We start from the raw sequence: 7,326 nt of genomic DNA on the forward strand, positions 1-7,326 counted from the left end.
ATAAGGGTTCCAACCTCTCCACAACCTTGCCAGTATCTGTTGTTTGCTGCCCTGTTGAACTTTGCCATTGTTGATGGGGTAAGATCTTTCTTTTCGATTTTGTCTTTTTAAAAATTTTATACTATTTACAAAGTTCAAACATATTGTTTTCCATACAAGATCTTTCTCATTTCCTTCACTCCTACTCATCCATTGAATTGTCCGAGCCTATAATTAACACCCCCATCCATCCTCACCCATTTATTTCCACCCTCCCATCCCATCCCCAGGTCCTCATACTCATTCTACAGTAACGGTTTTATACAATATTTGTCCTTATGGGGCTGACTTAGTTCACTCAGCATAATGTTCTCCAGTCCCTTCCAAGTCAGGTAATAATTTACAAAGTTATTGCTCCTGTGTGCTACATAGTGTTCCATTGTGTGAATGTACCACTATTTCTCAATCCATTCGGTTGTGGGTAGACATCTGGGCTGTTTCTATGTCCTTGTGATGGTGAATAATGCTATTATGAACATTGGTGTACAAATCTCCATTTGAGCCTCAGTTCTCATTTTCTCAGGATATATTCCAAGCAATGGAATAGCTGGGTCATATGGAATTTCAATGTTCAGCTTTCTGAGGAAGCGCCAAACTGCCTTCCAGAATGGTTGTACCATTTTATAATCTCACCAACAAAGTGTAAGAGTTCCTATTTCACCACATCCTCTCCAACATTTATTATCTGCTATCCTATAAAACTTTGCAACTGTTACTGGGGTGAGATGGTATCTCATTGTGGTTTTGATTTGCAGTGCGATGATATAGCTGTTTTGATTTGTATCTCTCAGAGCTAGGCGTTCTAAACATTTCTTCATGTGTTTGTTTGCCATCTGAACGTCTTCTTTAGTGACGTGTCTCTTCATAGTCTGCATCCATTTTGTGATTAGTTTATCTTTTTCTTGTTGAGGTGCCAGATTTTCAATATGAATCTCTTATCAGATATGTCATGGCCAAATATTTTTTCTCAGTCTGTGGGTTTTTTTCTTATTCTGTTGGCGAAGCTTTTTGATGTGCATAGGGATTTCATTCGTAGAAGGTCCCATTCATCTGTTTTGTTCTCTCCTGGTTGTGGATGCCTTACTTGGTTCCGTGATGCTTGAAACCACCAGCATTTTCAAACACCAGCAGGGCCAGCCATGATGGACTTGATTTCAACAGAACTTCCACAGACAGACTGGGAACCAAGCCTGGCCATTCACTCCTGAAATAATGGGCCTCTGGAAGCCTTATAAATCGCAATGGGATCCTGTCTGATGTTCCCTGAAGATGAGCCCCAGGCTGAGAGACACTGAGCATACGACTGGTCAAGGGCGGCCCCCCAGAATGACACAAGACTGGGCAGTGTTTTGTTCTGTTGGATCAGGACTGACTATTGTTGTGTTGAGTTGGGACCAACTTAAAGCTGACAAGGGGTGTTCAGAGGCAGTAAATTCCATGGGAGGGGACTGTCCACCTTTCTTCTGTAGAGCTACCGATGGTTTAGAATCCACACGTTTGGGTTGGCAGCAAAGCTCCTTACCCTAAGCCACCAAAGCTCCCTGGATGGGATGTAACAACACACGGTATCCTTTTTTCTGAATGATATGAGTGCTTAAGTGCTTGGTTATCAAGTGAAAGGTTGGCAGTTCAAATCTGCTGAGAGAAATCTCAGAAGAAGCATGTGCTTCCAGAAGCTGACAGACCAAAAAAAAAAAAAAACCCCTGGTACACAGTCATCCCCGCGCTGTGGGGTTGTCACGAGTCACAATCAGCCTCATGGGTTGGAATTGACACAACAGCAACTGGGGTTACAAACTCTTACTTCCACTGCCCCCCACGGGGGTCATGATTACATGTAAACCTCCTGCTGCTCGACTTACAGAGCCTGTAGCTTCTGGGTTTGTTCACCCAACTGTTTTGGAAGCCCGCTGGGTGTGCACAGCCGTATATCCACCCCTCAAAGCCTGTTCTCACTTGGCTGGCCTCAACCGCCCTGGGGCTGACGTGTTGGCTCATCATCCTTGACCTTGGCACTCTCGTTGGAGGTGGTGGCCAACATGGGTGATGAAGTGAGGGGTCTGTTGCAGAGTGAGGGTCAAGGAAGAATATGACAGTTGCCCTACCACCCCTAAACTTGATCACTTCCTGAGAAACTTGATAACATCTAAGCTGGTCATATCAAAGACCAGACCAGACAATGGAACCTGAGAAGAGTCTGAGCTTGATAAAAATAGTTAAAACCTAAATTAACACACCAAATTCCAAGAAGTACCATCTTAGTCCTCCCCAGGACCCCTATAAAAAGGAAACCCCCCAAACTGCCCCCACGACACTTGGATCCTGTCCATGAGACCTGGTCACTTGGCGCCCTCAGACTGCACAATAAAGGCCTGTTCGTTTCTTAGGACCAATTAATTCCTTTATTTCTCTTCCTTGTGCCCTCACACTCTTTTGTCTATCTAACAGAGGGTAAAGTATAGTAATAATTAATAACGAGACAGAACACCAAGAATGAGATAAAACAGAGAGCGTCAAAAACGGGGCCAGCAGTTCCAATCAACTGAAGCGCACAAGCCACGCCTCTCTGTGTGTTTATTGAGAATCAGAGGAAGTAAATCATAAAGAGAATTCTCTTGTAAATGAAGCCGATTTTTTCCTCTATTGTCAACCTGATACTTAGTTCTGGAAGGAAGTATTTCACACCTATTAACACTCCCTCCTCAGGGGGACCCTAGCTGTCCCTTGTCTATAGGAAACAGCTCATTTCCTGCCATCTGTCACAGGAGAAATTCCAACTTATGTGATTCCTTCAATTCCTGAATAAGCATATGGTTTTTTATATAATACTTGGTATGAAATGTGACTTCACATAGGGGTCAACACTGAGTATTTTCTTTATTGATATGAGGGTGAAGGATGGACAATCTCGTCCCCTGCAATTGGCTGCCTCTGAAAACCGGCCGGAGGGTCAGCTATGGGTTGGTTCCAACTCGATGGTCCACAACTACAACAGGTATCTCCTTACCTGCTCACTTCCTTCTTTTTATGTAAAAAAAAAAGGGGCATTTATTCTATAGAGTGAAAGTTTGCAAATTATATATTGATTTTTCTTCAATCATCCACAGACATTCTGTTTTATAACATTGATTACAACTTAATGTAATTGGAAAAAGGGTGGACAATCTCCTCCCATGCAATTTGCTGCCTCTGAAAACTTGCTGGAGCTTAGCTGCAGGTCGGTTTCGACTCGATGGTGCACTACAAAACCTTAGTGTGATTAGCTTCATGTGGTGACTAAGCAAATCTTTACTGTGTATTGTCTTTCTCTTCACACAACGTATCTATTCATCTCCATCGCCTTCATCCCTATTAACTTTCCAGAACTGATTTTGTGTATAAAACCTTTCCTTAGCTTTTCGAGTACTGGTCATATACCATGACTGTCCTTTCTGGACTGACTGAAGTTGTCCAGCATCAGTTGTCCAGCTATACCTATGCTGTGGAGCAGATCACCAATTCTTGGTCATTTTCCAGTGAAGCCTCATACTCCTCTGTGTGACGGAAGGGGTGAAGGCAGCCACAGATAGGCTCCCCTTACACTGAGGCTACTATCTGGTTCAGGGTGCTGCATTTTACCCTGATGCCCTTAACACCTAGTTGACTGCTCACATGTGATACTATTACGAAGGGTGATGACATCACTATATCATTGCCAAAAGACATCATCACAAAGGACGAACCACTGAGAGTCACAGTTCAGCTAAGAAGTCACAGATATTTGGGGCACAATTCTGTCTCATAGTCAACAGATTTCAGAGTGCACGCACTATGCCATGTAGATGCTGACTGACAATGACTCTACAGAAGAAAGGTCAAGGCCATGCCCCATCCTTTGCCACCCTCACAGTCTCCACCATGCAAAAGAAATAATGAGTCACTGGGCCAATCCATCTAGGTGAAGGCTGTATAAAAAGCAAATTCAATATGGAGGTGGCTGAGTCTGACTTCTACCTCCTTCATATAGGGGAACTGTCCTCATCAATAACATTCATAGTACAAACCAACTACTTGGTCAGACATGCCATCGCACATGCTTCCGTGCCTTTTCCTACCAATCATTAGGGTCAATGTTCATTGCCACTTGATTCACAGATTTTATTCAGAGTTGTGAGGTTTATTACGGAGATAGTCTGGGAAGAGGGGGAGGCAATGAATATCACACAAGGCAAATCCAAGTTCAGTTCAGCAGGCCCAAGACAGATTCACAACAAGACACAATTATTTCAGACAGCTTCTTAGTCAACAAGTGTAAGTCTAAGTTCAGTTCAGCAGCACAAATGCACCTCTGGGTTCCTCAGTCATCTGACAAGCTTTATCTCAGAGCAGTTACAAGTCAACTTTTCCTTCCAGCAAGAATTTTGGCTTCACTTCCAGGGTTCCTCTGGTTACACCTTGCCACAGTCTCTCACAGTCCCTTCACAGCAGTGCCACAGTCTCTTCACCCTCTCTCCATCACCATTTTTACCGTGCAGAAAGTGTTCTATTGATTCCACAGATGTTGATTTGCAAGAACATGGATCTGCAGTTAAGGAAGCTGAAGACCATGCCCCCAGTGACAGATTTGCAATGGACAGAAAAGCCGATTTTCAAGACACCACAAGGGTCTTCTTCTCCTTTATGGACCCTCTGCTTTTCCCAAGCATGATATCTTTTACGAGGAACTGGCCTGACAAGATGCCCAAAGAATGTGGGAAGAAGTTTCACATCTTTGTTTCTGAACAACACCCTAGCTGAACTTCCAAAACAGATTTACATGTTTTTTCAGCAGTGCATAAGAAAGCCAACACTTTTAGTAAATACCACAACTCGAAGGCATCCGTGCTTCGATCTCACTGAGTGTACCCACAACAGAAGGAAGCTCTGCCTGGTCATTCGTCATCCTCAAAACCTTTGCTGTGTTTGAGCCCATTGTTGCAAGCACTGTATAAATCCATCTCGAAGATCTCCATCTTTTCCACTGACCTACTTTTTCCAAGCATGAGGTCAGTCTCCAGGGACTGGTTCCTCCTGATAACACGGTCAAAGTGTACGAGACCAAACCCCACTGTCTTGGCGTCTCAGGAGTACTCTGGATGCACTTTCTCTATGACAGACTTGTTTGTTTTTTCTGGAAATCCATCTCCTTTGTGGTCGTTTTGTACTGTAGAGTTGGAACCAACCTGTAGCCAACCCTCTGGTGGGTTTTCTGAGACCGTTTATTGCACGAGAGGCAATTGTCCCTCCTTCTCCCAGGGAGCAGCTGGTGGCCTCGAACTGTGTGCCTTCAGGATTGCAGTGCAGCTTCTTGCCACTAGATCACCAGAGCTCCCTATCCTTTACCAACAAAATAGTCCAAGGCATGAGTTCTTCTTTGGTCCTTCTAACTCACTGTCTCACAGGTCTCACGTGTGTATGAATGGACCAAAACCAGCACAACTTGAAGCAAATATGCCTTTTGGAACCCAAAGAGTCACCCTTGCCATTTCATACTTCAGTCACTCTTTAAGTCAACTTTGTGGTGCAAAGGCCAGCCAAACAATAAACAGGCCTATAAAATGCCAAGTGCCGCTACCAAGGTATGAAGATCAAGTGCGGCCAGCCTTGCAAGCCTAAAGGGCAGGCTTTGCCCAAGGAAATATTCAGAAGGTAGGAAAAAAAATGGGGAAGAGGACAGATGGAAATGATGAACACAGGAGGAGGTGGGAAGAGTGATGGTTTGAGGAACTTTAAGTGTGTGGTACCCCGTCTTCAATTCTCTCAGAGCTGCTTGGCTTCTCTACATAACTTCTGCATTATATTGTCTGTACATGTATGTCTGGGAAAAATAAGCCAATCTCTGTCTCTTACTGATCTGATAGGGTCTGGTGTGACACTCGGCCCTTAGGCGCCCTTTCACCTATTCAGCTACTTGATAGGCCTGTAACATGACCCGTAGCACCAGAGAGGAGGAGCACACGCCTTAGGACAGCTACCCTGCAAGGTCAAAGGGCCTGTCCAAGGAGGAGGTTCAGAGGACAGGAGCGGGTAGGAGGAGACAGAGTGGAGACAGTAAACATGAGGACGAAGGGAAAGAGAGACGTCCATTGTGGAGAAACACCTACGTCACAGAACAAACCGTGTGTGGACTGTTGAACGGAGAATGGACTAGCTCTGCAAACTTACCCCCAAATGACAACAAAAAGCTGTGTTGGTTTTTTGGGTTTTTTTTTTTCCAAGTTGTATGGATTTAAGATGTTTCTCTCAATATGTGTTGGTTTTTAAAAGAGAAATTGTCGCCGTCATTGTTAGGTAGACTCACAGGGACCCTTTGAATGGAAGACCTGAGCACTGTTCATAGGGTTTCCAGAGGCAAGCCATTTCGGAAGTGGATGCCACTCCTGCTTCCAGGCTTGCTTTAATTGGGGAGCTCCACCAAACACTGCCCGTCATGGGTAACCATTATCGCATTCGACACATTTAAGGCACAGGCACAGGGCTAGATGAACAGACCAGAGAAATAAAGTTGAAATCCTTGAAACAGCCCAATTCAATGAGAAGTAGAGACTTCTCCAAAGAATGGTGCCAGCACCTATGACTATCTGTCTTACAGCAGGGCTAATAATAATGCACTTAGCCAACCGCAAGGGCTGTGAGGAATGTGTAATATTTTTTAATTTGCAAGAGAAGTATCTTAGTATTTACATTATTGACAATTTCTATGTGAAGGCCCTGTTCATATTTCTCATCATTTTTCAAGGTTTAATTTTTTTCTATTGTCATGGCCAGCCACCATGGAGTCAGATCTCATTTAACCTTAAATCCAGTGCAAGCAAACAGTGGCCAGTCCACCATCTGCTTTATTCATGGTCAGAGTGGAGCCCTTAATTGTAGTCACTGTATCAATCTATCTCATTAAGGACCTACCTTCCTCTTTGTTTGTAGACTCTCTACATTCTCAAGTTCAATGTCCTTATGGTTATATTTTCTGATTACATTGTATATACTTTTTGGATATTTAGTAAAATAATCTTTTATTATAACAACTATTCACACACACACACACACACACACACACACACACACACACATAACAAAACACCAAACCAACAAACACAAAACCCTGATTGGTTTAAGACACATCTCATAGTGCTATGATGTCATTAACAAAACCAAGAGAAACTCTGTTCCCAGATGGGATTATAGCCACAGGGATGAGGTTAGTATTCCAGCACATATTTTGAGGGGACCTAAGTCTGTTCAGACTCTGTAATGGCCTTCTAGAACAGA

Source organism: Elephantulus edwardii, unplaced genomic scaffold, assembly GCF_000299155.1.
Source record: "Elephantulus edwardii isolate Elephantulus edwardi_28Jun2011 unplaced genomic scaffold, EleEdw1.0 scaffold00086, whole genome shotgun sequence".
NCBI classification, from domain to species: domain Eukaryota; kingdom Metazoa; phylum Chordata; class Mammalia; order Macroscelidea; family Macroscelididae; genus Elephantulus; species Elephantulus edwardii.